Source organism: Schistocerca serialis, chromosome 2, assembly GCF_023864345.2.
Source record: "Schistocerca serialis cubense isolate TAMUIC-IGC-003099 chromosome 2, iqSchSeri2.2, whole genome shotgun sequence".
Classification (NCBI taxonomy): Eukaryota; Metazoa; Arthropoda; class Insecta; order Orthoptera; family Acrididae; genus Schistocerca; species Schistocerca serialis.
The window spans coordinates 772,929,975-772,954,817 of NC_064639.1; positions in this window are offsets into that span (position 1 = coordinate 772,929,975).

Below are 24,843 nucleotides of genomic sequence, written 5' to 3' on the forward strand. Positions count from 1 at the left end.
CTTTTGATGGGAGACTGACTCATTTGTGTAATTCTAAAACTACATCGCATATGAAAATGAAAGCTGTAGTGCAATATTCCAGTTCAATGAAAAGAGTGTCTAGAGAAGTAACATGTGTTCAGTGTATAGTGGAGGACAAAAGGCCATGCTTTAAACATACAGCTGTAATCTAAAAGCATCAGCTGAATTAATTTTACTAAAAAATATGTCAGAATATTAAATTCTTTCGTCATTTCAGTGTATTACGGGCTTGCAATTTTGTAATCAGGAGTAAAATTTCTTTAAGGTGACACACTTCAATCAAAAATTGTCACTTATTCTAAATTTCGTAAAGACAATAAAACAGTGGACTCAAGTACGGTTGCTACCATATTAATATACATTCAAAAAATTTAACATGGAACGGTAAACCTCTTTTAAATTAATACTCATATAAATTAAAATAGAGCAAGCCGTCAGGCAGCTTAATTCTATTATTATATTTTACTTTTTTCTAGGAGTGCTAGTTCTGCAAGGTTCGCAGGAGAGCTTCTGTGAAGTTTGGAAGGTAGGAGACGGGGTACTGGCGGAATTGAAGCTGTGAGGACGGGGCGTAAGTCGTGCTTAGGTAGCTCAGTTGGAAGAGCACTTACCCGAGAAAGCCAACGTCCCGAGTTCGAGTCTCGGTCCGGCACACAGTTTTAATCTGCCAGGAAGTTTCACATTTTACTTGGTTTCGTGACATCACGAATCGTTAAACTCGTTGGGAGAGGCCTGTCTTTAAATACATATCGCAAACGGCCAAGCGCTATTGAGAGTGAGCTAATGTTGTGGTAGGTCACACAAACGTGAAATACTTTTAATTTTTTTAATGCTATCCAAATGAGGGTTGGCAACAGTGATTAACATATCCGATGTTAGTTACGAGCTACCTCCACGAGTTTTTCACAAAAATAAACACTGAACTGCGAAGACTTGTTTGGATTTATCCATACTTACAATGCACATAGTTACAAAACCTGAGGGCAGAAGTTAATTTCGGGACCGGGGACCTGGAGTATAAGGCAGGCATCAAAACCTTCATAGTAGATTTGTGGATTACTTGTGTTATACAGGGTGGTCCATTGATCGTGACCAGGCCAAATATCTCACAAAATAAGCATCAAAAGAAAAAAATAACTGCAAAGAACGTAACTTGTCTAGCTTGAAGGGGAAAACCAGATGGTGCTATGGTTGGCCCGCTAGATGGCGCTGCCATAGGTCAAACGGATATCAACTACTTTTTTTAAAAAAATAGGAATCCCCATTTTTATTACATATTAGTGTAGTACGTAAAGAAATATCAATGTTTCAGTTGGACCACTTTTTTCGCTTTGTGATAGATGCCGCTCTAATAGTCACAAACGTATTGCTCACAATTTTAGACGAACAGTTGGTAAGAGGTAGGTTTTTCTAAATTAAAATACAGAACGTAGGTACGTTTGAACATTTTATTTCGCTTGTTCCAATGTGATACATGTACCTTTGTGAATTTATAATTTCTGAGAACACATGCTGTTACAGCGTGATTGCGTGTAAATACCACATTAATGCAATAAATGCTCAAAATGATGTCCGTCAACCTCAATGCATTGGGCAATACGTGTAACGACATTTCTCTCAACAGCGAGTAGTTGGCCTTCCGTAGTGTTCGCACATGCATTAACAATGCGCTGACGCATGTTCTCAGGCGTTGTCGGTGGATCACGATAGCAAATATCCTTCAACTTTCCCCACAGAAAAAAACCCGGAGACGTCAGATCAGGTGAACGTGCGAGCCATGGTATGGTGCTTCGACGACCAATCCGCCTGTCATGAAATATGCTATTCAATACCGCTTCAACCGCACGCGAGCGATGTGCCGAAGATCCATCATGTTGGAAGTACATCGCCATTCTGTCATGCAGTGAAACATCGTGTAATAACATCGGTAGGACATTACGTAGGAAATCAGCATACATTGCACCAGTTAGATTGCCATCGATAAAATGGGGACCAATTATCCTTCCTAGTATATTGTCGCACCATAAATTAAGCCGCCAAGGTCGCTGATGTTCCACTTGTCTCAGCCATCGTGGATTTTCCGTTGCCCAACCGTGCATATTATGCCGGTTTACGTTACCGCTTTTGGTGAATGACGCTTCGTCGCTAAATAGAACGCGTGCAAAAAATCTGTCATCGTCCCGTAATTTCTCTTGTGCCCAGTGGCAGAACGGTACACGACGTTCAAAGTCGTCGCCTTGCAATTCCTGGTGCATACAAATATGGTACGGGTGCAATCGATGCTGATGTGGCATTCTCAACACCGACATTTTTAAGATTCCCGATTGTGGCGCAATTTTTCTGCTACTGATGTGCGGATTAGCCACTATAGCAGCTAAAACACCTACTTGGGCATCATCATTTGTTGCACGTCGTGGTTGACGTTTCACATGTGGCTGAACACTTCCTGCTTCCTTAAATAACGTAACTATTCGGCGAACGGTCCGGACACTTGGATGATGTCGTCCAGGATACCGAGCAGCATACATAGCACACGCCCGTTGGGCATTTTGATCACAATAGCCATACATCAACACGATATCGACCTTTTCCGCATTTGGTAATCGGTCCATTTTAACACGGGTAATGTATCACGAAGCAAATACCGTCGGCACTGGCGGAATGTTACGTGATACCACGTACTTATACGTTTGTGACTCTTACAGCGCCATCTATCACAAAACGAAAAACGTGGTCCAACTAAAAAATTTATATTTCTTTACGTACTACACGAATATGTAATAAAAATGGTGGTTCTTATGTAAAAAAAACGCAGTTGATATCCGTTTGGCCTGTGGCAGCGCCATGTGGTTTCTCCCATCAAGCTAGACGAGTTTCGTTCTTTGTAGTTTTTTTCTTTTGATGCTTATTTTGTGAAATATTTGGCCCGGTCACTATCGATGGACCACCCAGTATATCAGGCCGATCAGCCTTTCTTTTTTATCGACTTTCAAACATACGTAATGGCACAAGTTTAAACCTGTCCAGTAAATTTTAAGGCCCCCTGAAAACTTCAATGAAGTATTGTTGACACGCTGCACTACTGTCAAATAGTGTAAACAACATTACTCAACGTGTATGTGATAATTCACCGATTTCTTTGTTGAAGCTTGATAGTCGCCCTGAAGAGCAACCACCACGACTGGGAGGTTCGAGTATGACGCACACACAATTGTAACTCGTTTCTTTTGGATTTACGGCACACTCCAGAAGATTCCCTGATAATAAAAAGCACTACTTAAAAAAAATGACCTTCGCCGTACTTGAAACAGAACTTCGTAAGCATTTCTTTGGGTGTCGTCTGAAGGCAGTGTGTTGCAGGCGTCTGCCGTTGGCAGCGCCACCGGTCGCGCCAGAAGGCGTCCGCGACGGTGTCTCCGCGCTACTGTAGTAGCCCCTGGGAAACAGTTTTCGCTTCTTCTCTGCCTTTATTCGACAGTTTTCCGGTGGGAGGGGAAAGGGGTGGGCGTGGGGAGAGGGCAGAGGACACGAAGTAATTACGCAGCCGCGGGCACAGGGAGCAGCTTCTGCTGTTAAACAGGGCGGCGTGGGGAGAGGGGTGCACCGGATCCGCCCTGTTCATCTCGTTTCCTTCAAACTTCTCCCACTGCCAAGTCGCTCATCCGTTGAAATTAGTCTAACGACAAGCAAATGAGTTCGACAGAAAGAACTTTGTCCTCATATTGTGCCTGCAGGTAATAGCGGGAGAGCTAAACAATTTTCCCGAGAAAGTCACAGACACAGACTGTATTTTTCTCCAGGCTTCGCCCGATTCACGTTTGTGTGTAACATCGTTAAAATTGAATATTTTTGGACTGATAGAAATAAAATTATACAATTTCTGTGCTTTTCACGGAAAAATAAAGCGGTAAGCTACCTACAATATATGTGGATGAACTTTGGATATTGTGGAATAACTTGATTTCTTATCCGTTGTGTGGGATTCCCAAGCGGGAGATGCATGAAGTACTGCAAAATGTTCCCGTGATTTTCTGTAGTTACTTTAGTTCGTCTACAGACACCGTGTGAGTTACAGTGCAAAAGCATTATTTTCGTAGTTATACAAAATTTTGCAGTTTTCAAAAATATACAACAATGCTGGAAAATTTACACTAACTAAGCAATTTATTAAGTAAAACAGTAGTAGATCGGTATGTGTTGCTGGATTTTTCGTATGGCTACAGCTGGTTCTGTGGTTACGTATGTTGTGAACACTAAAATTGCACGTCGGATAATATGGAATACTTGGTATTCCTTGACTGTGCAGGTGCTGAGTGCGAAAATTACATTTGTGACTTCTGCAGATACATTAACCACCTCTAGTACGTAAACAAATTGTTTGACAACTATGTTTTGAAGTTAATGAACTGTACAGATTTTTTATCGAATCAGATTATTCTTCTGTTAGTGATTAGTAATTATGTGAAGAGTTCAAATCAAGGGGAATTTCAGAATTGAATTTTGTGTGAATTAAATACGTGTTTGCCCTAATTTACATCATTAGCTGCATTTTTACCACCCTGTCTCAAATTTCCTGACTATCCTGTATCAACTTCTAAGTACAACTTCCTCTTAATTTTTTTTTTGGATGTCCGTTTTTTAAATATTATAAACAGCAATACAAATACTTTACCAAATAGCTGAAGAGTGCTTGAAAGGTAAGAAAGAGTTCAACATAGAGATAGAACTACAAAAGTCAACGGTATTCCATAATACACGAACTTATTCTACCTAGTGAAATCTATCTCTGAAATTTGTAAAGACACCGGACAGATACACATACATACTTTTTCTTCTAGAGCATTCATACTGCAAGTTCAAGTTTTCTACGCCGTGAGGCTTTACGGTATTATAGTAAAGCCATCAATTGCTTGCAACTTTTATTCTTTTGTTTTAATCGTGAGTGTAGCCACTGGTCTGATGCGACCCAGTAAGACATCCTCTCCTGCTCCAACTTCTTCATCTCAAGAGCAGCACGTCCACCGTCATTGCTTATTCGTGGGCTATATTTCAGCCCTTCTCTTCCCATACAGTATTTGCCGTCTGCAGTTTCCTGTAGTACCACTAACTTCATCTTGTCCTAAACACTGATACCTTAAAACATGTGTCGTCGTCCTACCCTGCCTCTCTTTAGGTGTTTCACACATTCATTTCCCTACAGATTCTCTAGGAAACCACTACGTTTTTCACAATGCAAGGTATAAGTTTTTAAGTAAAAGGAAGTCGTGCCAAGAGGAGCCCTTACATACCATGGATTGACTATTGTTTTAATTTTGGGATTAATCAACACTCTCAATTGCTTTGGGGCGCGTCAGTCGTGAAGTGCAACCACACCATCCCGTCCAGTTACAACATCGCCCACTTTATTGTCAATAAGACATCAGCTTGAGGAGGATACGAATCTACCATACAGGCAGAGAATAACATATAAGCTTCTGCCGTCTGATGCTGTCTCAGACGTAATCAACCGGGTGAAATAACTTTCCTGAAAAGATTCTTTCTATTGTAAGTGTGACTGAGAAATTGGTTATGTATTTAATTCCGGGATACGGCTGAGTTGGGTAGTAAGTGAAAATTGGAAACTATAGGTATTTATTGATTTTGCAGGAATCCAATACCCTATACCACATTTTTATGTATAAAAATTAGAACACAGATTTTAGTAACGAAACTCACTAATTTAAAACAACTCTACCTTACAGTTCTTAGCTAATGGGCAACTCATCGGAAAGAAAGGTCTGTGCTAAGGACTTGTATGAAGTAAATGAAGTATACGAATGTTATAAAACTCTCGGTTATACAGCGTCCGTCGGGGAAACGGCTCGTTGTTATAACAAGTCAACAAGAAAAGTTATGAAGCTGCTGCACGCGCAGTGACTTCACTAGTGCAATATTAGAAAACATAGCCCATCGATAAAGTCGAATACAAATAACTATAGAACAAAGGATAGTAAACAGACTCTCTTGAGGCGCAGTCTACATGCATTCTCAGACAAAGAAACACCCCAGACTTTATCAATTAAATCCGCAATTTTTACTATAACAGCAGAGAAAATCCTTTATACTGATCCATTGCAGCGTGTGGAAGGATAACACAGATCAATTTATGAAATGAGTTTGAATGTTAATAGCCGATGCGTTTCATCCTTATGAGTACAGCTACATTCAATATTTTAAGAAATGTTTTATATGTAGCCATTGGTTCTTCTGTAGCATGTACACTGACGGAAAGAAACCGCATCACCAAAAAATAATTAATGTATAGTAACGAAATTTCATGAAAACATTTGTCTAGGTAATATATTTAAGTGGGTAACATTCCAAGGTCACAGGTTCGTGTAAGAGCGAGATAAGTCATCGTCAGAGTGAAATGCTAGTATTTTAATTACCAATGTAACGCCACAATGTTTCACGCAGGAACGCAAAACGTACATGCATATTGTTGTACAGATGCCGGACGTCAGTTTGTGGGGTGGAGTTCCATGCCTGTTGCACGTGGTTGGTCAGTACAGGGACGGTTACTGCTATGTTTGCATGACGCTGGAGTTGTTATCCGATGATGTCACGTAAGTGCTCAGTTGGAGACAGATCTGATGATATAGCATGCCAAGGGAACATGTCGACACTCTGCAGAACATGACTGGTGACAACAGAGGTATATGGGCGACCATTATTCTGTTGTGAGACACTCTCTGGAACGCTTTTCTTGAATGGCAGCACAACAGATCGAATCACCAGACTGACGTTCAAATTCAGTCAGCGTGCGTCGGATAACCACGAGAGTGCTACCGCTATCATACGAAATCGCACCCCAGACCATAACTCCAGGTGTAAGTCCAGTGTGTCTAGCACGCTCACAGGTTGGTTGCAGGCCATCAACTGGCCTCCTAACCAACACACGGCGTAGAGGCAGAACCAGCTATCGTCAGAAAACGCAACAGACCTCCACCCTGCTTTCCTATGAACACTAACCTGACACCACTGAAGTCTCAAATGGCGGTGGTTTGGCGCCAGTGGAAAGCACGCTAGGGCTCGTCTGCCTCCGAGCCGTCCTTGAAGTAATCGATTTATAACAGGTCGTTGTGTCCCTATGGTACCAACTGTTGTTAAAATTGCTGCTGCATCATGATGCGCCAGACCCATACGCAGAGTCTGGTCTTCCCTCTCGTTAGCACCACGTGGCAGTCCGGATCCAAGACTCCTTGTTACCGTACATTCTCGTGACCGCCGCTGTCAACAATTATGTACCGTGGCTACATTCTTGCCAATACTTTCTGCAGTATCGCAGAAGGAGCATTCAGCTTCTCGTAGCCCTATTATAAGACCTTGTTCTAACCCAATGAGGTGTTGATAGTGGCGTCGTTGTCGCCTTAAAGGCATTCTCGATTAACATCAAATTACCACGTCCAATCTCAGGGGCAACAAACGATCACAACCGTTAAGGAGTGATTGTTCGAAGCAAACCTGATTTGCATCCTCTAAATGGCACTGCTAACGCGACTCTAATGCGACTGCCACCAAATCTGAATATAAATCGTGTTTTACATGTAGAAACACGACTACCAACTTTCGTTCATGTCGCACAACTACTTTTTGGTGTTGCGATTTTTTTCTTTCAGTGTAGTTTCAACGATTGAGAAACATACTGCAGTTTGACGTAGACTTTGCACAAGGGTTAGATTATAAATTTGTATCGTCTGTACGACTTTTTAAACATGGATAGATATGCGTGGAAATGGACCACTGTTAAAACCCATGCTAAACGAAGAAGGACCCGCTAGGAAGTATTGAGACGGACGGATGTAACGGGGATATTTGGGTAGAAACGGCAGCTGCGATGAATCAGCCTCCGCGATTTATTCTGCAGATAATGAAGCGACCGAAGCGAAACATGCCTGTTACAGTCGAAACAGCACGGGATGCCCACAGTTCCTCAGGTGAGCAATGACACGTTTAGACAGCTTACGAAAAGTAGCATTACAGCAAAATGAAGGTAAGATGGACAGATCGAGTAAGGAACCAATACGTCCTGCGACTAGACAACGAGGTAAAAATGTGTGGTGTAAGACACATAATGAAATGAAGAGGTGAAATGGCTGGACATCTGTTATGAAATGAGTCGTTTCTCAAAACTGTTGTTGAAAGGATGGCGGAAAGAGGCAAACGCACGGGACGACCTAGATATGAGTAAACAAGATAGATTTTTGCTGTAGGACGCAGCTATTGTGCGGAATTGAAGACGGTAACGGGCGTCTGTCAGGACAGGAGGAGCGCAACATTCCAACATTAAGCTTGATGAAAGAGGCGACAGAAGACACCTTCGCAACGGAACATGTAATAGAAAAACAGTATTTATGTCGAACCGAAAATTAACCAAATCGCTCATGCTTAATCATTCTTAATAAGTGAAATAGAACTTACCATATATGTATGCAGTATTTATTCAGTCAGCAGTCATTTATTCTGTTCCCTAAGTTGTTGTACATTTAACGCAGAAAATGTTACAGCGAGTATTTAATGAAGACAGTAGGGTGAGCGACAGAACGCATTATTATTGATTTGAATATTTTTTTGTGCTCCTCGATTAGCATAGAGGGTGAATTATCTGTGTTGTATTGAGGTATTTTTACTTTACTGCATTGCTCTGACATGGAGTGTAGAATTTTAATTTAATTATGAGGTGTGCAGTTTCTGATAACCACCTGTTCTGTAGGTTGTTAGTCCACCCTTGGGTCGCAGTACAGCAGAGATTCTACGTGGCATGAAATCAGACAAGTCCTTTGTATGTTTCCGGAGGAATACGGAACAGATCCCGTCGCAGTTCACCTAATTACTACAGCAGTTGGTTTGTGGAGACGGAGCTTGAGCCCGATAGCGTCTCAGATGTATCGCATTGGATCCGCATTATGCAAATTTGGTGCTCAAGACATGAAACTGTGTTGACTATTCGTAAGGCTTGACACCGTTGGGTGAACGGAATGGGACTATCTGTAATATTCGGCAAAAATTTTTGTCTTGATCGCAATAAAAAGGTAATAAAATCACAATTTTCTTATAACCTGCTTCGCTTAACTATCGTGATCCTCACACCACGGTAGACGATTCTGGGGTTGCCTTAGGAGTGTGTGGTTCACGTGGAGACCGGAGGTGCGAAGGCAGTGACAGTGACACCGGGTAGGTGAAACAGTTCGCTCTGAATGGAGCTACTGGGTTGGAACCTGGCGGCCAGGGGAGTAGTGCGCCGGCAGTTGATGGCTGGTACAAATTCGGCAGTTAACAGTCATCGGCTCTCAACATAGCAGCAATACCTGGAAGAGACTGTCAGGCAGGTTCACGGATTGCGAACCATTATTACCTCGATTGCGGCCGCCTGTAAACCTTTGGACATGTGTGGTGCATACTGAGGGAAGGAGCATGCTGTTGTATTTCAGCGACCGATCGGACCTGGAGACGGACGGCGGATCGAGACTGTGTTGAAGTTGTGTATAGATTCCACGCTGCCCTTCCCGAATCGTTGTACAGACATGTCTGGTGAGCCACCGATTTCATTTAGTCCTGAGCATCAGGAGTAATAATAGCTAACATTGCCATTTTCTGTACCTGAAATGTGACTGTTTAGTTCGGTAGTTTTCTTGTTGTTTGTTCGAGGTTTGTGTCCGGTTTCATATCAGACTACTAGTTATTGATCACGCTTCTGTCTCTGGGCAGGAAAGTTGCTTATGCATTTCTTTCTTTCTTTATTTAATGCTCTAATCTGAGTGTTATTTGCAAAGTTCGGACTCAACTACCTAGCTGATTGCTGTAAGGCATCGGATTTTTGGCGGCGCGCATTTTTACAGTGTGGTCCATCTGAAGCTTCGGGTGAGATTATCTCGAAAATTATACATCGGGTAAAAGTAGTGGGTAAGACAAGTTCGTAAGCTCAAATGGGGACATCAAAAGATACTACACATGACCCCCAGCCCCCACCCACTTGGGTGAGGAGGGGGCAACTTTTAAATCTTAAATGGAAACACCCATTTTTTATTGCAGATTCGGATTCTCCATAAAAAAGTAATCAAGTTTTGTCTGAAACATTTTTCGAACAATTGACAGGTTTTAACCTTTTAATGTTCGGATAATAAGTTGTCGTCTCATTAATCTAAGAATAGATGATCAATGCAGCTAGCCGCTATCTCTGTGTAATGCCTTGTCTGTATAGACGTGTATCTGTTGTCCGTAAGATCCCTTCACCTTCACACATAAGTCTATACAGTAAAGTAAGGCCCTCCCAGTTCTTGACTGATCCTTGATAAGACAGGCGAAAAATTAGACTAATGGAGGATTATTAGTATTATCTCCATTTTCATTCGCTATCTCTCTTTCTCTCCTTTATCTATGTATAGTTTTTAATATAAGATTTCATTACGTGATATAGTGATAAAGAGAATCAGTCAGATAGAATCTTTGGTGGAGTCTTTCGTCTTGCTAATTTGCGGCTGGCTTGCTGTAAGAGATCTTTACATTTATTATTACTGTTAAACACTGCAGTCAGTCGGGGGAATCAATCGTTTGGACAATTTGTTCCTTTTAGGAAAGATTGCGAATCCCAGATGTGTACGAAGCCTTTTTGGACGATTTAGCACAGACTCAGTGATTGCAGGCACTCTTCGACACAGCTGAAACTTCCCCACTAATTACAGAGCCAACGTGATCAACAAATGATTCAGAAAAAACTCATTCGTTTATTCACTCCAGAACAAAAGAGTCACAAACCTTATTTATGGAGGAAATCGTGTATTAAATCCATCTCCACTACATATCCAGATCTCCGGTGATTCCCCGCCTTAATTATTTTCCTTTTACAATCTCTTTCTCTTCAAAACAAACCGCTAGCGGCACAAATGTTAATTGGCTCGCTTTAGCGAGAAGAAAAACAGAATATGTATCTCTCAGAAACACGTCAATCCCTCAACAGATACTCCAGAAGCTGTCCTAGTTACCCACTCTAACAACCATGGAGAATGCATATATGCATCTCTGTTATTTCAAAGAATAAATGCACTAGAAAATACTTTGGCGTCGACGAGCTGTCACCGGATATATTACGAGAAAATCAGATTAGATAACTTTTCCAAAGTGAATGAATGTGGATGGTTTAATTGAAAATGATTAATTGGTGCATGGTAGAGGGTATTTGCTGTGGGTACATTACAAGATGACGCTGAAATCGCAAAAAATTAAAATTGGGGAAGAACTCCGATTTATTTAAAATGATCCGAGAATGACGCATCAAATCGATACAAAATGTGCACCAATTCTTTCATTATGCCAAATTAAGCTATTTTTTTACAAAATGTATCCTACCCCCCACAGTTTTTGATGGAGGGAGGCGGAATGGTATTAAAATCTCGTTAGGGAACTCTACACAATTACATTACTAACCCGATATCCTGAGCCATAGTTCACAGTTTAGCCACGGTAGCGCTCCTGTCTGTGATAAAGCGTCAAGAGTAACCGCTGCCATGGTCTCCGAGCTGATAGTCCATGCTGCTGCAAACGTCGTCGAACTGTTCGTGCAGAAGGTTGTTTTGCAAACGTCCCCATCTGTTGACTCAGGGATAGAGACGTAGCTGCACAATCCGTTACAGCCATGCGGATAAGATGCCTGTCATCTCGTCTTCTAGTGATACGAGGCCGTTGGGATCGAGCACGGCGTTCCGTATTACCCTCCTGAACCCACCAATTCCATATTCTGCTAACAGTCATTGGATCTCGACCAACGCGAGCAGCAGTGTCGCGATACGATAAACCGCAATCACGATAGGCTGCGATGGTGTACTCGACGACGAACCTTGGTGCACGAATGGCAAAACGTCATTTTTTCCGATGAATCCAGGTTCTGTTTTTAGCATCATGATGGTCGCATCCGTGTTTGGCGACATCACGGTGAACGCACATTGGAAGTGTATATTCGTCAACGCCGTACTGGCGTATCTTTCTGGATACAGGGAATGTTCGACTGCTGCCCTGGCCAGCACATTCTTCAGATCTCCAACCAATTGAAAATGTCTATTCAATGGTGGCCGAGCAACTGGCTCGTCACATTACGCCAATCACCAGTCTTGATGAATTGTGGTATCGTGTTGAAGCTGTACCTGTACACGCCATCCAAGCTCTGTTTGACTCAATGCGCCGGCGTATCAAGGCCGTTATTACGGCCAGAGGTGGTTATTCTGGGTACTGATTTTTCAGGATCTATGCACCCAAATTGTGTGAAAATGTAGTCACATGTCAGTTCTCGTACATTTGTCCAATGAATACCCGTTTATCATCTGCATTTCTTCTTGGTGTAGCAATTTCAGTGGCCAGTAGTGTATTTCTTGCAGAACCTCTAGCTGAACATGCAGTTTCCACACTTCTGTCTTCATGACTTTCATCGCTTGTTTCCTTTAAGGAATTCAGAGGTGGAAAAATGAATTCAGCTTCACTTTCGCACTGTTCCTATTCTGCATTCACTTTAAAATTCGTTGACACTATCTGATCATTACTTCCCAAACCGTCCTCAGACCATTTTAAAACAGTACCTCAATGTCAGGGTCCGTAACACGAACATCAGACGTAGATCTGGCTACTGAATTCATAATGCAAAGTTCCAGGTGCTATCTCAGAGACCGCTAGCACGAAAGAAGCAGTAATAGCATAGATCCACGCCACATTGCACTGGCTATTGACAAAGAAAACCCCGGTGGCTGCGTGAAAAGGCAACTAGACAACGTTGTAATCTCCTACCACACAATTATGCAACAGAGCAACAATAAATGGGACGTTAAGAGTCAAGTTTGCCACATACCTGACTGTGCTTAAGATGAAACGAAAACAGTAGTGTTTCAGCTGGGATTGGACGAAGCTGACTGTTAAGAGTGACAGACTTATAACCCTGTCATTGCGTCTGTTAGGCGGGCTACAATGATCAACAGCAGGGTGAGTATTAGCTGAATAAATTTCTTCAACAAGTGAGTGACTTCTACATGTGGGGAAAACTTTCTGCCATTGTTAATTTCCGAACCTTCTCTGTAGGTGAATTCCTGTCCTCTCAAACAGATGTGTGGTTAATACTACTTGTTCCAGTCCGCAATTTTCCGCACATGGAAATTAATGGGTCCCAGATGGCTTCGCTAACAACCGTTTCTGGCAATAGGAATAAATGAGCCCCAGTCTACTTGATTGCATGCGGTCGCCCATTAATGTAAATAGCCAGATTGCCTGATGAATCATGCCATTATAATCATTTCCCAAATGCTGTATGAATATACTTGCTGTTCGGTGTCTCACTGCATAAGTATCTATCGTATAGGAAGGTGTATATTACGCTATTATCGAGCATACAACGCCAATATTCAGAGCCGGTTTAAGCCTACCGCAAGAACCGCAGTCGCGGGGGCGACCGAGCTTGAGTGATTGGGGGGGGGGGGGGGGTAATCCTGACTCTGAAACAGCTGTGTGACAGAAGTTGAGAGGCTAGGACTGAAAGTGCTCATGTTGTGATATGTGAGCTTAATAACAAAAGACTTGCATGAGCAGAGTTAAAAGAAAAAGACTTGCAAAAACGATACAATGTGTTTCAGTGAAGTATCTTCTTTCTTTAAATTCGAGTTTTCTTCATGTGCTGTGATATGACATAGTATCCTTTGCCACGCTGTTCAGCAAGAAAGTATGCAATTAAACACGACAGTAAAATTAATAAAATCAACACTTAATGTCATTGACAAATATAGGGCAAACGGTTTTGAAAAGGCTGAGAAGGAAGCAGACGAATTGGTTGCAGCTGTAGGAACTGTTAATGAGTTAAGAGAAACAAGTTTTGTGATTGCTAAAAGGCAGTTTTGTTGCGAAAGGAAGGCAAGAGAACTCCTATTTTGTGGTAGACTCCGCTATTACGTCTTTGAACAGCAACTCAGTAACTTCAAATACGGTGACGTGTCCAGTGTTATTCACGAAATTAAGAACTTGTCAACAAAGGAATATCATTTCAACATAAGATGCATAAATCTTACAGCTGCTTAAAAACAGCCTAAAATGCAATCAGGAGACATAAGTTCGCTGAATCTTGTAAATGAATGGGAACTGTGGTTCCTTATGTCCCAAAACTGCCAACACATGTTTAGAAGTACCTCAGTTCATCTTCGAAAATAGCCTGCTTGACATAATCTCAAATGTGACAATAACTGCGTTAAGAATATTTTTGTGCGTGCCAGTACCTGTAGCCTCTGCATAACGTAGCTTCTCCAAGTTAAAATCAATAATAACTACCTGAAATTTCCAGTAAGCGACGAGCGGCTAACAGATCTTGCCATAATAGCAATGGAAAGACAGACAGAACATTCGCTCGACGTGGAGAAGTTGTAGGTCTTTGGTGCTCAAAAATCAAGAAAAGTGTAGATCTAGGTGCGTCATTTTTAAAACTATGTTTGCACGATTTAATTCGTTTTATTTAACTTTAGACAGAATGTATTAAAAATGCCTAATTTTGCATTGCTACAGCAATCCATGTAAAAGTCATTACTATCGTGTCAGCCGAGCTTATCTCAGAACTATTGTGAACTTTTACTTATGAGTGGTCAACAATGATACAGGAGGACAAAAACAAAATTTAATTAAGCGTGTAAATCGGGTTTATTTCTACGACAGCTCTCACTGGCTGGTTGTCTTGGTCAGTCTGGAAACCCAGCGCTGAACCGTCCACTTCTTGCTTCTTAAAAATTAAATTTACAATGACACGTTGAATCGTTACAGTCACTGCAGTCTCTGCAGTAATCTGTGGTTCCCTCAACGTATTTGAAATATTATAAGGAATTTTTTTTCATACATTACGAATTCAGTGTATATGAGCCTGATGGTAAACCGACGAGGTAAACGAAAACATCATACATTTTGATTCCGGACTTACTTTTCGAGGATTACGTTGCGAGTGACACTGCAACAATTAAGTTCTATTTTGTAACATAATGCGATAAGAGACCACATTTCCAAATGTGAAAGCTATCCGATAGATGTGAGGAAGATCTTTATGAAAAAATGGAAAAAAATATTTAGTAATTTACAATAAAACACACAACTAAAATCAATTGAGAATTTGTTTAGTTTTACTGTCATGTTAGAAACGCCTAATAAATTGTTAGCTTCCTATTTATCCCTTTGTTTTGGTGCTGGATTAGTTACAGATTCGTTCATTTCAAGTGCATACGCGTATTCGTATATTTTTGGTGAATATTTCCCTCGTTTCAGCTGTATTTCCGACAACAGTATGCGTATTTTAATGCTTACACGAGTACATCTAACATGGCAAAGACAACTGGATTCTAGCCAGGGTGGCGGCACCATCCTGTTTGCATTAGAGAAAAGAAAAATAAACGGAGATATTACGCAATCTACACCATCCGGTATTCTTACAACTCGAGCTTATTGCGTTACAGTCCATAAAAAAATCACTGAATCAGAAAGTATTTTTATCAAGTCCATGCCAAGTGGGGCGTAAGCTAGTACTTAATGAACTACTGGCCGTTTATACATAGACTCAAAGAAACCTAAATCCGTCATTTTCATCGAACCTGAACTGTACACACGCGTATATATAACAGTGATATGAAATCATAAGAATTGTAAAAAAAAAATATTTTCCAGAAAAAACTAAGGCGGTCGCAATATCGAACTTCGCAGAAGTCCCCGAAATTCCCTAAACCAGCCCTACCGCTAGGCACTCCTACAAATAAGACCGTATCTAGGGTGTGGCACGCGTATGACATACATTTTTGCTGATATTTCCTTCTTTGGTAGAATTTAATTGCACTTTATATTCACAGTCAAAGTTTCTTAGCCCAACTTCTTTTGACTTTATTTTAAGTATTTAGAGCAAGTTAGTCCGAGGTGCATCATAAGCAATATTGCTATGTTTTATCACCTCCCTCTTAGGCAAAATACTTCTTGACAAAGAGCACCATGTATTTTACCTTTCGTACAGCGTGAATTGATGCTAAACTGAGATTTTTAACAGAAAAAAACATGTATACCAGCTAATGTTGAATTTATTTAAATTCGAAACCAATAATGATTATATTAAAATTGTAAGGTGTATGCTTCGCCGGCGATGGGCGAGGCATGACATAATCTCTGACCAGAGAGTAGTTTATTGTTAGTTGTTGCTTGTCGCTTGTCTGCGCGAGTCTGCAGTAGTAGTCAGTCGGATACGGTAGTTGGCGGTCGGCGCGTGCCTGCGCGTGTCGGCAGTGTGGTCGCGACTCTGGTCAGGACTCTGGAGGATGAGTATTGTCGTAGGAGGTAAAGAAGCAGCCTTGCGCATAATTAATAATGTATGTTAATTGTAATATAATTTGTTAAAAAAATGCCCCAATAATATTTTTTTAATAAAGTAACTCTTTTAAAGAAAAACATTCATTTCAATTTAAAGAACATTTCCAATGGATCGTCACTCCTTTCAAGAATCCAATATATATATATATATATATATATATATATATATATAGGCCATCTCTTTTAAAGAAAAGTATTCATTTCAATTTAAAGAATTTTTCCAATGCATTATCATTGCTTCCAAGAATTAAAATATATATATATATATATATATATATACGCCAGCATTGCACGAAGCTGTGTCGATAAATAAGAGCAGATGTAGTTGCAGTTTTTACTGAGGTAAGAATTGTTGCTTTTTTTTTACTCAGAATTCAGGGCCGAAGGTCAGCGCTGCTGTCCTTATAAAATTTACCAGATAATATTATTTCTGTTGAGAGGCTACATTTGGTTCATGGTTCATTATTTAATTAATATTATTGTGGGTTTATGGTCAATTTTCATTATTTTCATTTAACAATTTCTGCTGGGAGGTTACACTTGGCTCCATTTCACAAATTCTCATTTAATTAATTTTGCGGAGAGGTTACACTTGGCGACATCCGGCCAGGATCGTATTTCTTTGTGAATCTTCTGGGAAGTAGTCATACACTCCTGGAAATGGAAAAAAGAACACATTGACACCGGTGTGTCAGACCCACCATACTTGCTCCGGACACTGCGAGAGGGCTGTACAAGCAATGACCACACGCACGGCACAGCGGACACACCAGGAACCGCGGTGTTGGCCGTCGAATGGCGCTAGCTGTGCAGCATTTGTGCACCGCCGCCGTCAGTGTCAGCCAGTTTGCCGTGGCATACGGAGCTCCATCGCAGTCTTTAACACTGGTAGCATGCCGCGACAGCGTGGTCGTGAACCGTATGTGCAGTTGACGGACTTTGAGCGAGGGCGTATAGTGGGCATGAGGGAGGCCGGGTGGACGTACCGCCGAATTGCTCAACACGTGGGGCGTGAGGTCTCCACAGTACATCGATGTTGTCGCCAGTGGTCGGCGGAAGGTGCACGTGCCCGTCGACCTGGGACCGGACCGCAGCGACGCACGGATGCACGCCAAGACCGTAGGATCCTACGCAGTGCCGTAGGGGACCACCCCGCCACTTCCCAGCAAATTAGGGACACTGTTGCTCCTGGGGTATCGGCGAGGACCATTCGCAACCGTTTCCATGAAGCTGGGCTACGGTCCCGCACACCGTTAGGCCGTCTTCCGCTCACGCCCCAACATCGTGCAGCCCGCCTCCAGTGGTGTCGCGACAGGCGTGAATGGAGGGACGAATGGAGACGTGTCGTCTTCAGCGATGAGAGTCGCTTCTGCCTTGGTGCCAATGATGGTCGTATGCGTGTTTGGCGCCGTGCAGGTGAGCGCCACAATCAGGACTGCATACGACCGAGGCACACAGGGCCAACACCCGGCATCATGGTGTGGGGAGCGATCTCCTACACTGGCCGTACACCACTGGTGATCGTCGAGGGGACACTGAATAGTGCACGGTACATCCAAACCGTCATCGAACCCATCGTTCTACCATTCCTAGACCGGCAAGGGAACTTGCTGTTCCAACAGGACAATGCACGTCCGCATGTATCCCGTGCCACCCAACGTGCTCTAGAAGGTGTAAGTCAACTACCCTGGCCAGCAAGATCTCCAGATCTGTCCCCCATTGAGCATGTTTGGGACTGGATGAAGCGTCGTCTCACGCGGTCTGCACGTCCAGCATGAACGCTGGTCCAACTGAGGCGCCAGGTGGAAATGGCATGGCAAGCCATTCCACAGGACTACATCCAGCATCTCTACGATCGTCTCCATGGGAGAATAGCAGCCAGCATTGCTGCGAAAGGTGGATATACACTGTACTAGTGCCGACATTGTGCATGCTCTGTTGCCTGTGTCTATGTGCCTGTGGTTCTGTCAGTGTGATCATGTGATGTATCTGACCCCAGGAATGTGTCAATAAAGTTTCCCCTTCCTGGGACAATGAATTCACGGTGTTCTTATTTCAATTTCCAGGAGTGTATATCTGCTCTTATTTACTTAAACGTAGGTAGCATTTGGCGCAACGCATTTTCTAATTTGTCACTCTTTCTTCCACAGATCATCGGCAATTTGTTGCTCTTTGTTATTATAGTGTTTGTTGGATTTTTCATTGTCTTTGTTTCATTAGTGAATTATTTTAATTTGTGAAAAATGCCGCGAAAAACTGTTAACAGTAAATCGCGATGTATAACGAGTGAAAGAGCCGAGTCAAATAATATGACCGATAGTACTTGCGACACTCAGTGTAATGATGACAATCCTCCATTTGTAGGCAATCAATGCGTACCCACCACTAATATTGTTTTTGATCCTAGTGATGAACAGACAAATTCGATTGTGTCCTCTGTTACTTTAACGACAATTGATGACGCGGGGCGTTTTGTTGCAATGAACGCTGCCCAGCTTGACACACCCGGTTTGCAAAATTTACGTAATGAACAGACAAATTTTTATAATGAAAATGAACAGTGTAATCAGAGTACGTCAAATTTATTTAATTCCGAGGTAGTGACCAACAGTGCACATTCGTTTGGCAAACGTTTTCAAGAATTACCGAATGACCAAGTGGTTACACAAAACGCGACAAAAGCAGATATACCATCACGCAGCACAGAGAATACAGTAGCTAATTTTGACGTGGATCAAGTTATAGCATTATTGCTACAATTTGGTGAAAATCTTAAACAACAAATCAATGAAAGTTTCAGACAGCGGAATGAAATGCTAGACAACCATTTCAAACAACTTAATGAAAGTTTCGACAACCATTTCAAACAACTTAATGAAAGTTTCAATCTGTCGAATGAAAAACACGTGAACCTTAATGAACAGAAAAAACAAGTTAGTGAACAGATTACAGCTGTTACCGTGCAACGTCACGAGACGAAAGAACAATCATGTGAAGAAAGTAAGGCTCATGCTAGGAACAGTAAAGAAGAAATTACATCTGTTGCACAAGAATAAAATAATACACGTGTAGCCACAACAGAATCATTTATAGATGAAATTAATGTAGTCACTGAACAATGTACAGAAAACGCAACACAGATACGCGACGAGTTTACTTTAAAGTTACCAGAGGTTTCACACACTCTGAATACGGAAGTCGATAAGAAATTTGAACAACAGATCAGCCACATTGACGAACGTATTAAAGTAACAGAAATGAAAAATATTTTTGCCTTAGCGACAACAGAATCGGTTAGAGATGAAATTAGTGTAGTCGCTGAACAATGTCCTAAAAACGCAACACAGTTACGCGACGAGTTTAATTTAAAGTCACCAGAACTTTCACACACTGTGAATACGGAAGTCGATAAGAAATGTGAACAGCAGAACAACCAAATTGACGAACGTATTAAAGTGACAGAAATGAAAAATGTTTCAGTCACTAACACGTCACAGCATACGGCGCATTCCGAACATTTGTTATACTAACACAGCCAGTATAACTTAAGCAATTTACAGAGACTATGCGACTTAAAATCCGAAAAGCTACGCGACTTGAAATCCGAAATGACACAGACAAACAGATTCTCACACAAACCTGAACCTGTTCACAAAGTCAGAGACGATAACCTCGATTACGAGCAATTTTTATCCGTAAGAAAATCTAAGGTATTTAAAAATGACAGAGCACAGGGACACGTTTTGAACCGTATACAACAATTTGTTTTTGTATTATCAATACCATTGCCTGTAATACAGAAACTACAATTAGCATGGATACAGCAATTTGTTTTTGAATTTTCACCAGCATTGCGCGAAACGCAAAAGCTGAAATTTATTTGTAGCGCCTAATTAACCTCAGGGGATTCATTACGCTTTAATGAGTATGTGCCGTAGCGTGCACAGGGCCCCGAGCCGTAGTAGTGCTGTTTCATCTTTAGTTTTCTGCACTGCTGCCTTCTCTCTACTATCCTTTATATCTATCAAAACAGCTCTTTAACTATTGCTCTACCTAGTATTAAGAAAAGTGTAAAGAAAACCCGATATGACAAGTTTTTACTGAAAGTGACAATTTTTCATTAGACACTCCCGAAATAACAACTGCCGCCGCAATTTTAATAACAGATAAAAATTATAATCATCAGTATGCGTAAAATTATCAGCAACATGAACCACATTTTTAGTAATAATAGAGGTTTTTCTTCGCAACAGCATCAAAACCAACCGGTTAGCATGCGTAACCAACAATGTAATGTACAAGGTCAACCAAGCTTTAATGTTTCGCCGCGTACACGTATAGAGTCAGCCCCAACAAATAGTAACGCACAGCAACAAGGAAACCAGTACGTACAGAAGACACACTATTTCAAATCCTATCGCACTGGACCGTATAGAAATGACTATCGTGACAGAAGTGAAAGTAATGTGCACAATTTTCAGCGTACATTTAATAACAGACTATCTTATCAGCAGCAAGAACATCCGCCACGACAAATAATCATGAATGAACCAGACAGTAGGTATCATCCAGAACGTAAGACGTCAGGAAGAAATAACAGAACAGTACAAATAGTGGAACTGCCACAGCATCCTCCCGAAAATAATGACACGTCAGATGGAATTTGGCTAGATACAGTACAGGTTGCATATTCCAGCAACGTAAGCAATACTTCAGATACACAGAATCTTGTTCAAGAAAATGTTATTACTTTTGACGAGATCCGAGACACTCTTTTGCAGGAAAGACAAGTTGTTCAAATAACCATTTCACACCATGTCATCGAAGTTAAAATTGGATCATCGAAATTTTCAGCAGTAATCGATTCTGGATCACCTATGTCAGTTATAAATGAAGAAACTTTTAACGAGTGTAACAAAGAGAATACCTATCCTACGTTACCATTAGGCAAAACGAAAGTAAAAGGAGCAGTATCTAGTAAAGGAGTAGATGTAAAATTACAGACACATTTATCATTTTGTATTGCAGGTCATACGTTTCACTCAAATTTTTGGATTGTTCCCTTCTTGACGACAGACATTATTTTAGGTACGAATTTTCTGGTACAACATGATGCCATTATTGACTTTCAACATTCCTATTTAATGTTGAAGGATGAAAATATACAACTAGCTTTAGAATTTCAGCACTCTTTATCTGCGGAAGAACAATCAATTAATCGTACAGAGGTCATTTCCGTATCACGTAACATAGACTATAACTCCACATTGTTCACAGATACGTACGCACCCAACTATAATACTCCAGAAGAAGCCGACTATGACGTTATACAAATGATTTCTGATAAAGTTAAACAGAGCAGTGCAAATACAGACGACGAACGCACGCAACTACACAAAATTCTTTTACAGGAAGCTCCAGTTTTTGACAACGTTCCTGGTACTATGTCTGGTTTTATGTATGAATTTCAAGTTAAACAGCACGACACATTTAAGGCCAAGCATTATCCCGTTCCATATATTCACAGAGAACAAGTTAAGAAAGAATTGCAAGCTATGCTTGACCAAGGAATTATTGAACCGGCTGTTAGTCCGCACATAAACCCGCTCCATATTGTTAAGAAAAAAGATGGTTCACTTCGCCTCGTACTTGATTCGCGTCACATCAATGACATCATTATTAATGAAACAGATCGCCCACAGACACTAGAAGAACTTCTACAGAAATTTCATGGTACTGCTATTTACCACATTAGATTTGAAATCGGGATTTTGGCAAATTCAGCTCCATCCGAACTGCTGAAAGTACACAGCATTTCTCTGTTTTGGTGACTGTTATCAATTTTGTAAATTACCGTTCGGTTTAACAATTTCTTCAGCAGCTTTTATTCGCGGTTTGAATACAATACTTCCGACAGAACTTAAAGACAGAATTACAACGTACGAAGACGACATTCTTATTGCAGAAGCTTACTTGTTTGAACACAATCTGATTCTTGAACAATTGTTGCAAACTTTTCGTGCACAAGGACTCACAGCTAATCTCAGTAAATCGCACTTTGGCAAAGCTTCTATAAAATTTCTTGGACATGTAATTTCAGCAGAGGGCATTACGCCTGACCCGGAAAAACTTCAAGCTTTACGTGACATTACTGTTCCTACGACGAAGAAACAACTACGCAGTTTTTTGGGTTTAATTAACTTTTTTCGTAAATTTATTCATTACTCTGCTTTAGACACCCCTAGATTATGTCAATTGACAGGTAAAAACACTATTTGGTCCTGGGATAGGCAAGCACATTCTGAGTTTGTGAACTTGAAAGAAGCTTTGTTGAATGCACCACTTTTATCGCATCCAGATCTTACCAGAAATTTTTCCATTGCCACCGACAGTTCTAATACCGCTTTAGGCGTACATATTTTTCAGGAAATTGAAGAAGATGATAGTACAGTAATTAAAAACATCGCCTTTGCGAGTCGCATTCTGTCACCTGCTGAACGAAACTATTCTGTTACAGAACTTGAAACATTATGTGTTGTATGAGCTTTTACCAGATTTAGGCATTTTCTTTATGGAAGACACACTAGAGTTTACACAGATCATAGAGCGATACAATTTTTACTTTCTGCTAAATTTACACACGACAGATTAAGCAGATGGAAACTTTATTTACAGGAATTTAATTTTACAATTGTTCACATTCCCGGCACACAAAATATTGTAGCAGATGCACTATCGCGTTCTCTCAGCAACAATCAGCAAGACATCGCAACCAACTTCTGCAAAGCAAATTTCAGCGTCATGTACATTCAACAAGTTGCATTTGAAAATTTCATTTCGTCGTCATTACAAGACATAGCACAAGAGCAGAATAAAGACAACGTGTGGAAAGAGATTAAACACCTTTGGCAAGATAGGAATAATGTTACCATTAGAAACCATTACACTGTACGCAATGACATTCTGTTTCGCCGCTCTCATCCTGACAGCAACAGTTGGTTATTATGCATTCCTGACGAACTTGTTAACAAATTAATCTGGTATACTCATTTAAGTTACGCACATTACAGAGCCAGAAAATGTTTTCTTATACTGACAGAACTGTTATTTTACCAACATGGAGAAACGTATTCGACGAGTTTTAGCGTCATGTAAAATCTGCCAGAAAGCTAAATCAGATACGACTTCACATATTCCTTCATTACATCCCATTGTACCTGTTAAATTAAGACACATGGCCGCTGTAGACATTTTTGGTCCGATTCCCAGAACTAATAGAGGTTTTGGCTACATCTTTGTCGCTGTTGAACTCACTTCAAAATTTGTTACCTTCACACCGTTACGCAAAGCTACTGCTAAAACTATTTCGAATGCATTTGTAAAACATTTTCTATTTCATGTAGGGCATGTGTTGAAAGTAATTTCCGACAATGGATCACAGTTTCGATTTGCTATATGGACACGTATGTTACGAGCTAGAAACATTTCTCCGGTCTATATTTCCAGGTACCATGCTTCTTCGAACCCTTATGAACGATTAATGAAAGAAATTGGTAAACTGTGTAGAATATACTGCCATAAAAAACATATTGATTGGGACACACACATACTCTCATTCCAAGATGTAATTAATTCCATACCGAATGAATCTACTATGCTATCTCCGTCTGTTATACTGAAAAATGTTGAACCACCTAACAAAATTAAAGAATTAGTAACATTTCCTACATCTCGTCGATTACGACACCACGAAACATTCGACATTGCGCTGAACAACATCAAACGTGCCGCAGAGCGCCGGAGAAGACAGCAAAAACAGGTTTGTACACGCCGTGACTTTCACATTGGACAGAAGATATTAGTACGTACACACTATTTATCCAACAAAGGAAAGAGTAAATGCAGTAAATTTGAGCTTCTATACGCAGGTCCATATCGGATTCGCAGCATTCCTCACCGCAATGTAGTACACGTCGGAACTTTGAGGACCAGAAAAACCAAAGGGAACCACCACGTGTCGAACGTCAAACCTTTTATTGAATGAAGATACTTTATGATTTATCACATGTAATGCCATTTCCTAATTTTTTATGACCGCTTATGCCATTATATTTACATGAACACCTACTGATGATTAACGTAATTTTTTCCTTGGCAAGTGCCCGGCAAGGTAAGGTTAGCAGGTCGCTTTTTTTGTCGTTACACATCAGACCGTGCATATTTTTGCAGATGAACTTACACATTTTATGACCACTTACGCAATTATATTTATGTGACTACTTACTGATGATTATCACATTTTTTCTTGGCAAGTGCACGGCAAGGTAAGGTTAGCAGGTCGCTTTTCTTGTCGTTACACATCTGACCGTGCATATTTTCCATTTTTATGTATGTATCATTGTTTTCCTGTTTTGTTTGTATGTACTATGAAAT